The 12,067-nt window shown below is 34.0% G+C and overlaps 1 non-coding gene across 1 annotated transcript; it reads left to right on the forward strand.

The window, feature by feature from the left end:
- The first annotated feature begins 2,262 nt into the window (after nucleotides 1–2,262).
- On the forward strand, nucleotides 2,263–2,368 carry LOC122298015. The gene has a single exon (XR_006239073.1). It is a non-coding gene; the product is annotated as a small nucleolar RNA R71 (small nucleolar RNA).
- The last annotated feature ends 9,699 nt before the right edge of the window (nucleotides 2,369–12,067 follow it).

Here is a 12,067-nt window from a genome sequence, read left to right on the forward strand (position 1 = left end):
TGGAAGACAAAAATGATCATTCCTTGTTGCTTTATTCAACTTGCGGTAATCCATGCATACACGCCATCCCGTGACCGTTATTGTAAGAATGAACTCATTATTGTCATTTTTCACCACCGTCATTCCGCCCTTCTTTGGTACAACTTGCACTGGACTTACCTATGAGCTGTCTGAAATAGCATAAATGATTCTAGCATTAAGGAGTTTTAAATTTCAGCTCTCACGACTTCTTTCATTGCTGGATTTAATCTTCTTTGGTGCTCGATCGTTGGTTTGTAAAACTCCTCCATTAAAATCTTGTGCATGCAAATGGAGGGACTTATTCCTTTTATATCAGAAATAGTCCATCGCAAGATTGTTCTATGCTCCCACAATACACGCAGCAACTTTTCCTCTTCTTCGAGTGTGAGTGATATAGCAACAATCACTGGAAATGTATTACTATCACACAAGAATGCATAGCGAAGATGCTCAGGTAATTGCTTCAACTCCGGAGTTGTATTTTGTTGAATCTTTTCTTCCGCTTTCCTAGAATCAATCTTTGATACCACCGGTTCTAGCTTCCCCACTTCATTATTAAGTGATGTAACCTGCTGCAATGATCGTTCTAGGTGATCGGATGGCATATCTTCTTGAAAGGCCTATTCTACACATTGCTTAATGACATCAACCCAGAAGCAAGTACTTGGATCTTCTAGAAATTTCATGACTTGGTAGATATTGAACATAACTTCTTCTTTATTAACTCTCAATGTTAATTTACCCTTTTGAACATCAATCAAAGCTCTTCCCGTAGCCAAGAATGGTCGGCCAAGAATTAGAGGGATTTCTTCATCTTCTTCCATGTCTAACACCACAAAATCAGCAGGGAAGATAAATTTATCCACCTTTACCAATACGTCTTCTATGATTCCACGTGGATACTTGATGGACTGATCCGCAAGTTGCAAAGAAATTGTTGTTTGCTTTATCTCTCCAAGTCCTAATTTCCTGCAAACAGAAAGTGGCATAAAATTAATGCTAGCACCAAGATCACATAAAACTTTATCAAAAAATAAATTTCCAATAGTGCAAGACAAAGTGAAACTCTCTGGATTTTTTAATTTTTGAGGCAATTTCTTTTGAAGAATGGCACTACATTCTTCAGAAAGTTTCACTGTTTCAAACTCCTCCAACCTTCTCTTTTTAGAAATGATGTCCTTCAGAAATTTGACATAGCATTTGTTCCAAGGCATCTGCAAAAGGAATATTTATGTGAATTTTCTTAAAAATATCCAAAAACTTAGAAAATTGCTTATCTAATTTTTGCTTTTGAAAATGCTGAGGATAAGGAAGTGGAGGAGTAAGAATAAGAAGATTGTCAAGAAATGAAATATCTGGAGGTAAGTCTGTCTCTCTTAGTGTATCATTGACAATTTCCTCTTCTTCTACTTGATCTTTGCTTTGGCCATTGTTTGCAGCGGTAGGGGTGGACTTGCTCTCCTTTAATGGTGACCTCTCAATATCTTTCCACTCCTAAGTGTGATGGCCTTGCATTGTTCTTTTGGATTCACTTCAGTGTTGATAGGAAAAGCTCCTCTTTGTTGGGAATTAATGGTAGTGGCTAGTTGCCCTATTTGCACTTCAAGATTCTTCATAGTAGCTCCCATATTGCTACAATGAGTCTCAATATTATCCAACTGTGAATCAATCTTTTTAAATCTTGCATTGGTCTCCTGAATAAAGGAAACCATGGCATCCTCAAGAGACATCTTCTTCTCGCTTGGTTGGCTATCAAATCCTGGAGGAGGTTGAGATTGCAACTCGTTCTTTATATTTCCATATGAAAAATTCTCATGATTTCGAAGTCCTGGATGATAGTAATTTGGCATATGATTACCACGATAGTTGTAGTTCCGATTGTTGATGTATTGAACTTGTTTTTGACTCGCTTCATTATTTGGAACTATCATACTTGTAGATGCAACATATTCGGTATTTTGTGGTATCCTTTGTGTTGTCAAGGCCGAAATCTGATGAGATAGAGTAGCAACTTGAGCTGAAAGGGCTGCTATCGGCTCCAAGTCATGAATTCCAGCAACTTTCTTAGCCAAAGTCCTCTCAGTTGGCCATTGATAGTTGTTTGAGGCCATTTCTTCCAAAAGGGCAGTAGCACCCTCAGCTATCTTTGAAATCAAAGTTCCACCAGAAGCAGCATCAACTATTGTTCGAGTTTGCCCATTTAACCCATTATAGAACATCTGAACTTGTAACCAATCTGGAAATCCATATTGTGGGCAACGTCGAACCAAGTCTTTATACCTTTCCCACGCTTCATAGAGTGACTCAAAATCATTTTGCTTGAATTGACCAATCTCACTCCTGATTTGGGTTGTTTTTGTAGGAGGAAAGAATTTATCAAGAAACTTCTCAGCCATGCCTTGCCAACTAGTGATGCTTCCCAATTGTAGAGATTGTAGCCAACCTCTAGCCTTGTCCCTCAAAGAAAAAGGAAACAATCTTAGTCTAATAGTGTCTTCAATAACACCATTGATCTTTACAGTGTCGCAAATCTCCAGGAACATTGCCAAATGAATATTGGGATCATCAAGTGGTGATCCGCTGAATTGAGCCTGTTGTACCATGCTAATCAAAGCTGGTTTGAGCTCAAATTTGTTGGCATTGATAGTCTAGCGCCTTATACTCGAGTAATTTCCATTCACAATTGGACGTACATAGTCCTTCAAGGTGCGTGGCAGTGCCTCATTTTCTTCTTCAGCTATGGCTAGTATCTTATTTTTTCTTCGTGATCTAAGAGTTCTTTCAATCTCCAAATCAAAAGGAATAATATCACGAGATCTAGCACGGCGCATCCAACATAAAAAAAACACACCTGTAGAACAATAAAAGATAAGAACAGCTTAAAATAAAATTATAAATTAAAACCAAGATTACTTAGTATCAATATTGACAAAAAGAATAAGAATAAACCAATCCCCGGCAACGGCGCCAAAAACTTGACCGGTGCAAAACTGCAAGTGCACAGTATCGTAGTTTTATAATAAAGTGATAAGAAGAGTATCGTCCTCAGGGATTGGTACCTTACTTTTGCCAAATACCAAAATTATAGTAATCTCGATTTTATCTAGAGGAATCACTAAGATTTTTGTAGTTGCAATTTAAACTAAAATCGACTCAAAGAGAAATACGCAAAGGAAATAAAACTGATGTTCGAAGATCAAATTAATGGGAAAGAAAACTTCTAGGAAATCGATTTCACCTAATTCTTCACTATGCTTTACTCATCCAACTAATTTAATTTAATTCTTTTTGTCTATTAGCAAATATCTAATTGATCCAAAAGCCTTTTTCGATAGTCAATTAGAAATTATTCTTGTTTATCAATTCGCACAAGAATATGCAAATTAAATAATCAAGAAAGCAATAAGACCAATGATTTAATTACTACATAGGTTCATACAAGTTTTTCGATCTCTATACTTACCTATGCTGAAATATTCAAGATCTACCCTGTGATTCCCTCTTTCGATAGCAAATCACAAGATTAAATATCATCTAATCAATAGCCAGTTAATTAGAAGTAATAAACTCAGAATAAATCAGATAAACAAATAGAGAATTGCCTTAAATTAACATAGACGATCAAGCATAGTTCGGAACTAGGTTACATTGTTTTCCTAGAATAAATAAAATTTAGCTCATGATAGAAAGGGAATTCAACATAAATGACTTCACCATAATTGTTCTGAGAATATTAGAAGAAAATAAACGTTGAAAAATACTCCTCGCAGCCACAACTCTTCTTCAAAAACTCAAGGAAATGTTTTAATGCTTTTCTCCCGTCTGTGCTCGTGTATGATTCGAACGTACGTGCAATATATGGAATTCCCTCACCAAAACAGATGATTTGAATCCTTCTAGTTGTGTTTTTCTATCCCAAAAGTGTTATCTCGTCCAAAGGTACGTCCAACTGTGGAGCATGAAACATGGGGCCACAACAACTATAAAGCATACACTATGTGAGACACAACAATTGTGACATGTAGAATACGTGGGGCCACAACAACTGTGGAGTATGTATTAATGCACTCACAGCTGGTGTAAATACCTGTGTTGTGATGCGATAATTAGCAGGGACACACGGCTTAAGGGGACCCGTGTAGCACCCATATGGTCACTTTATTAATTAAGTCTATTGAACAAGATTCCAAATTCATTGTATTTCATGTTCAAGTCATGTTTCACATTACATTACATTCAAGTTTACGTTCATATCAAGCTTCAAGTTCACGTCCATGCTATGTCTCAAGTTCACGTACATGTTATGTTCATGTTTACGTTAAGTTTCAAGTTCATGTTCATATCATGTTATGCTCAAGCTCACGTTCATGTTATGTTATGTTCATGTTCACGTTAAGTTTCAAGTTCATGTTCATATCATGTTATGTTTACGTTTATGTTATGTTCAAGCTCACGTTCATGTTATGTTATGTTCACGTACATATTATGTTATGTTCACGTACATGTTATGTTCAAGTTGACGTTCATGTTATATTATGTTCATGTTCACATTATGTCTCAAGTTCACAATTATGTCATGTTATGCTCAGGTTTATGTTAAGTTCAAGTTCATGTTTATGTTACATATATTTACGTTCATGCTATGTTTCAAGTCCATGTTATATTTGAAATTCACGTTCTTGTTATGTTGCTAGTCCATGTTATGTTATAAGTTCAAGTTCATGTCATGTCAAGTCAAGTTCAGTTCAGGTTATATCAGTTATGTCATGCTATATGTCAAGTTATACTATACTTACTTACGACTTTAATTATGTATTCATGCTTTTACTGTCATGCATGCAGCATTAGCCTATGTGGGAGTTTCCTGTTAGCTTACTGAGATTTGTAATCAAATCTCACCGTGGTAGTCCCAACTATCATTCCCCCCGAATGGTAGGTGATGTGTCAGGATCGAAGTAGGGAGCAGACTTTGGTAGACTGAAGGAGGTTGACTAGACTTAGCAGACATGACGCGGAGTTTACAGTTTCCATAGTTAGTTTTCAGATAGTATTTTGGCCTTGTTAGTCGAGTTACACAAGTTACTCAACGAACTACTTCGATAGTGTATTTTGGTAATGTAAATATAGAGTCTGGCCTCCCATGTTTTTGAAATTATAGTCTTATGAGACACGTTTGAAATTGTGGATGTTTATTTTTGTCAAGTATGCTTGGATTACAATTTAACTATTTGAGATATTATAAATTTGGTGCATAGTATTGCTAAAAAAAATTATATGGTGTGAATATTACAAAATGTTAAATGCATGTTAGAAACATTGCATCTTATATGTCATGAACGGAGGTAGGTAACTTTGTGCTGCATGTGCCGATGCTTCAAATGTCCATCCGATCCCAAACGAAATCTAGGGGCGTCACACAGCCACTTCAGTTCTCAAAGCCTTTTCAAATTTTCAACCACTTCAACCCTTTTATTTTTTTAGTTTCTGACATTAACTTTCTTTTATTTTTTTTCACACACTTTGATCAAACAGAGCAAACATAATGTGGATAATTTCCTTTGAACTAACCTCTCTTTAAATGTAAATTTCCACCAAAGTATTTTCTCATACTGTAAAAGATAAATTTATGATTTTTCAAGTTTAGAAGGGGAATGGTTTATGTCGTTAAAAGTACAAATAAAGGCTTATGTAAAATAAGGTTAAATGGGATTAACTATGAAAATACACCATTCAATAATGGCATGATAACTAGGATAGCTGGGAAAGCTTTTTTGGTTATGACAAAAAATGTCTAGATCATTTATCTAATATTTGGTATCAACTAGGATTTCGCGTCAAGGATCCATTAATAGATTTTAGAGCAAAGCAAGATTGAACTTCCCTGACCCAATTAATTCAACTCATTCTCTTCATAAACAAAATGTAATAAAGAAAAAAAAATGACTATGTGCTCAATTATGTTCAAGGACAAAGATTTAAATCAAAATACCCACAAAACTTTGTCGACATAAAAGGAATTTTTGAAAATATTTCTTAGTCTCATCCTTAATCACAAATTTCAAAGTCATAGAGAATTCAATTATACTCAAATACATGCTTGGTAAGAAAATCCAAAAACTCAAAGACTTATAAAATTACAAGTAAAATAATAATAATAATAATAATAATAATAATAATAATAATAATAATAATAATAATAATAAATAAATAAATAAATAAATAACAAATAAAAAATAAAATCAAATAAACCAAATGATAATAGGAGTTCACACCCGCAGACTTAAACTAAACAATGCCCTCATTGTAATTCAAAAGTGAGAAAGATTGAAGAAATGAAAGGAACTTCCTTGGTTTTATGGTGAATCAGCTGTAGTTTGTAATTTTCAGCTCTTTATTCTTACTAAATAAACATGCATCAAAATTTAATTATTTAAAGAATAAAAATAAAAATAAAAAATAAAAGAAAGTTCTATGGGCTGTCTCCCATAAGTGCTTGTTTTAAAATCTACAACTAGACTTTTCAACCTTCATCAATTAGGGTCTCCAAGAGAAATAAATGTACAGTTCCTCTCCACTTGTTCTCTATAATAGTGTTTCAATCTTTGATCGTTAACTGTAAATATATTCCTTATCTTTTCCATCAAGTCTATTGCTTCGAAAGAGTAAACTTTGTCAATTATATAAGGACATGTCCATCTTGATTTTAACTTTCCAAGGAAGAGTTTGAGTCATGAATTGAAGAGTAAAACATGTTGTCCTGGTGCAAACTCATGCCTAAGAATTTGTTTGTCATGCCACTTCTTTGTCCATTCTTGGTAGATCTTTGCATTTTCATAAGTATCGTTCCGGAACTCATTCATCTCATTTCATTGAAGAAGTCACTTTTTCTCTGCTGCCTTCAAATCAAAATTAAATTTCCTTACAACCCAATAAGCTTTATGCTCCAACTCAACAGGGAGATGACACACATTTCTAAACACTAATCAGTAGAGAGACATCCCGATAGGTTTTTAAAAGTTGTACGGTATGCCCACAAAGCATCATCAAGCTTCTTTGCTCAATCCTTCCTATTAGTGTTGACCATCTTCTCAAGGACATTCTTGATTTTCCAATTTGAAATTTCAGCTTAGCTATTAGTTTGAGAATGGTAGCCAAGTGCTATCTTGTGCTCACACCATATTTAGAAAGAAGGTTGTCAAATAACTTGTTGTAAAAGTGGGTCCCTTCGTCGCTAATAATAGCTTGTGGAGTGCCAAACCTCTTGAATATATTCTTATGTAGAAATTTTAGCACTACCTTTGCATCATTTGTTGTTGCAGCAATTACTTCCACCTATTTTGACACATAATTAACTGTTAATAAGATATAAACAAAGCCAAAAGAACGAGAAAAATGACAATAAAATCTATTCCCCAAACATTAAATAAATCAACCTCTAAAATATTTTTCAATGGTAGCTCCTTATGCCTCGAAATGTTTTCCATATGTTGGCACTGTTCACAAAATTTCACCAAAGTATAACTGTCACGAAAAATAGAAGGTCAAAAGAAATCACTTTGAAGTACCATAGCTGCTGTTCATGTTGCTCCAAAGTGTCTTCCATATGATGAAGAATGACAATGATGGAGAATGGCTTGCATCTCTTCTTCTGGAACATATCTTCGGATGATTTGATCAAGGTATCTTTTAAACAACAAAGGCTCATTCCAAAGGTAGTGAATGGACTTGAAACATAGCGTGAACGTGAACATACGTAACATAAACATAAACTTGAACTTAACATAAACCTGAGTATAACATGACATAATCGTGAACTTGAGACATAATGTGAACGTGAACATAATATAACATGAACGTTAACTTGAACATAACATGTACGTGAACATAACATAACATGAACTTGAACTTGAACATAATATGTACGTGAACATAACATGACATGAACGTGAATTTGGACATAACATAAACGTGAACATAGCATGATATGAACATGAACTTGAAACTTAACGTGAACGTGAACATAACATAACATGAACTTGATCCGAAATTTGACTTAACATGCACTTGATATGAAACTTGACTTAACATAAACTTGGAATCTTGCTTCTCTACTTAACATGAACTTGGACTTGAATTCTGACAATAAAAAATGATTCCGCCAATCATTTCGTCAGAAATATTGAACAATCAGAATGATTCTGCCCAACATATTCCATCAGAGATACTCAGACAATCAGAATGATTCCATCATGAGTATTTTAAAACACGTACCCTAGCAATCAGAATGATTACACCACGAGTACCTAGTAATACTCTGACAATTAGAATGATTACATCACGAGTATTCTAAAACACGTACCCTAGCAATCAAAATGATTACACCAGGAGTACCTAGTAATACTCTGACAATCAGAATGATTCTATCACGAGTATTTTAAAACACGTATCCTAACAATCAGAATAATTACACTAGGAGTACCTAATAATACTCTGACAATCAGAATGATTCCATCCGAGTATTTTAAAACACGTACCCTAGCAATCAGAATGATTACGTTAGGAGTATCTGCATAACTGAACTTGAACAACATTCTGACAATCAAAATGATTTCACCAAAATTACCTCGTGTGAATTACAAGTGGAAATGCTCAGACAATCATAATGATTACATCGCGAGTATATTAGACATAACTGACTTAAACGTAACTCGAAAGACATGACTTACTTAAGATGGAAACATTTCATAACATGACCGAACATGTAACAGATATCATATTTAACATGACATATTTGCAACAGTGAATATTACATGATATGACATACATGTAACATATGACATACTTAACTTGTTATAACATATAGCAATATATGACAGAATAGATTGTGTAACAGATAAATATTCATGACAGAATAAATCATGCGTAACAGATAAACATGTAATGACGTGGCATGACATGGCATATATGATAAAATACATACATAAATTGTAGTTTCCTTACCCATCATACATACACAGTAAACTGATAGTAAGTTAGAAGTTAACTTACCTCAATCGTCATGTTATACGAGAATAAAATGCAAAACACGAAAAACTGTAAGATGGTATTTTAAAAGTTAGAAATTTAATTACTAAAAATTAGAAATATGAGAACAAGCTAAATTAGAGTAAAATGACCATTTTACCCACTACATGTGGGAAAATGACCATTTTATCCCTAACTTAAGAATTTCACATCCTAACTCCAAAAGTTTTCAAAATTTACATTCCTCATGTAAATTTTGTCCTAAACTCAGATATCAAATCAGAAAAATTTAAAACAAATCACAACTATGAAAAACACATTATGGCCGAAACATCCATAGGCCATTTCTCTTGATTTTTATTGCAATTCCTTCCAACTTCAAAACTCTTGCTTAAACCAAAATTTCACAACAAGAATCTTCCTATCCTAAGTTTAAAACCACAATTCAAACATCCATTTAGAAAAAGCTAATAATCAACACCAAACTTTTTGAAAAAAGATCCAAACACTTGAATCACAAGCATTGACCCTTAATCAAAACATCTCTAAGAATTCCAAAAAAATCAAATCTTACTTCCAACATATTCATAACATCATTATCAAATCAAAAATGCTTTAAACCATCAAACTAAAGTCACAAAAAATCACAAAATAAAACTTGGAGTTTTTGGTTTTACACTTAGTCAAAAAACAGAAACTTTTTCCTCAACTAGTTTTGATAAATCTCTTGATCAATGGCTTAATAAGGTGAGATCTGCAAAATAAAGCATCACATGGTTTCAAAATGTGTCCTAAAGAATATCCAACCATCATGGATAAAAATCAATAGAGCATGGATCTAATGCAAGAACATCAAATCTTAGGCCTAACCAAAATCCTCTTGCATAAAAAGATCATATTTTTTAAACTAATACTAAATATCTTCAAAATAATATCCTAACATAAAAATAAGAGACTTAGGATCATCATATAAAAATATCAAAACTTTTAGAGTAAAATCAAACCTCAAAATATTCATACTTCCTCCAAATAAAAAATGTTTTGCCACTTCTAGTTTTCAAGTTTCTAGATCTTCAAAAGTCTATCATTAGAAGCTTTATTCATACAACAAAACCTCAATGAAAACTCTTAAATACATGCTAACAACACTCCATAAAATTTTCGGACCAAGATATGCTCATTAGCTTGGTCAAAAACTCCAAAATATAACATACTCTCCAGTTTCACGCCTAGAATGACCTTTCTATGGTTAAAAATACTTTCGACCAACCAAATGACCTAAAATGATACGAATAATATATTTATGGAAACTAGACTCAAAGAAGAATAACTTTTATGAAGGATTCATCGTGTGAAAATACTTACAAGGGGTCAAAAATTGCCACGCAAAAAGACCTAGAAATCTGCCCGAGAGAGCTCTTTTGGGTTTCTCTCTAAGAAAAGGGTGAAGAAGTAATGAAAGGGAAGGAAGTGTGTATTGCACGACTCAAGGCTTTTGTAGGGGGAAGATATGGACCTGAATGACTTTGATTGGAGGTGGCTATGTGACATAAAGTGGAGAATAGTGAGGGGCAAAGGACAGCCTGCAGAAGCTATGAGGTATGGAGGTTGATGGGGTGGGTTTTTCCATCTCATCAATGCACTATTGGGTGCAGCCAAGGGCAGTGAATGGTTTGCCAAGTGGGAGAGGAAACTTCTTCAAGAAGTTTTGCCAAGGTGGCCAAATTCGTGGGCTTTGGTGGGCCTCAACCAAATGGGCTTCAATTTGGGGTTTAAAAAGAGTTTGGTTAGGGTTTTAGATGCTATCAAGCCCAAATCTAATTTTTTTTTTTTATCCAATCAAATTTTCAAGGTTTAAAAGGTTGGATAATGATGTCATAACAAGGATTTGAGAAATTAATTGCATATAGAAGTAACTTAATCAAGTGATTAAGCACAGTGCTAGAAATTAGATCAAAAAGGGTTTGAAGGCTAATTTAGGGTTTGGGGAAACCGTTTAGGGTTTCAGTTTCAACCAATCTTTTGGGATTTTAATTGGATTCCAACCATTTAGAGTTTTACTAGGATTGAAATCCTCTTTGATCTGGCTCAATTTGGTTGATCAGATGAAAAAGGTCTTACTTAGGTGGCATGATCTTACACCTTGATTTCCTTCATAAATCCATCTAATGGTTCCTCTATGTGCCAAATGTCTAATACTATTCACTATGTGTAGCTAAAATATTGTCAAGTGTCCAAATAAAATTTCTCTAACCTAATTTGGACATTCCACATTGTGATTTTGAGAACACTACACTTAGTACGCTTATCAAGGTTACTATTCACTCCACAAAAATGCACAATAAACTTAGTACTGAAAAATTTTAAATATTCATATTAACCTACAGTGAAAATCATTTACCAAAACTCAACCCCGAAGTGCCCCTAAAAATAAATCATAATTTCGATAAGCCATTTCGTCCAAAATGATAAAAATGTGTTATTGTGCCATTAAATCCTAAATAATCAACTGAGTCTAGTGGCGCAGACTGTAACATATTCCAACATTTCTAACTATCTCAAATAATTAAAATCGCAATTCTTTCATCATAGTGAGTGATAACACTGACTATGTTGACAGACTAAAACCTATGCGATTAGTCGATTCGTGAAAACTTATGAGGTTTTCACGAGATTCCTAAAGTCTATAGAAATTCCACCATTGAATTTTTAGCAGGCTATTACAACAGTACTTTACAAGCTAAGTAGTTTACAATATCCGCATACCAAGAAAGCTTGATCTCACATGCAAGCAATTGCTCATCAACGAATACTTCTTGGATCATTGAATTTGTTCTTACTTCCTCTTGCTCCAACCGAGAAACTAAAGAAGCTCATTTCTTATCTTAAGCCTGCAAATCAAATTCTTGGAGAAGTAGGATCCAATGAATCAACCTAGGCTTAGTATCCTTCTTGCCAAACAAGTAATGAATTGTTGCATGATCAATGAACACTATCACCTTTGTACCAATGAGGTAAGATC

Source organism: Carya illinoinensis, chromosome 15, assembly GCF_018687715.1.
Source record: "Carya illinoinensis cultivar Pawnee chromosome 15, C.illinoinensisPawnee_v1, whole genome shotgun sequence".
NCBI lineage: Eukaryota > Viridiplantae > Streptophyta > Magnoliopsida > Fagales > Juglandaceae > Carya > Carya illinoinensis.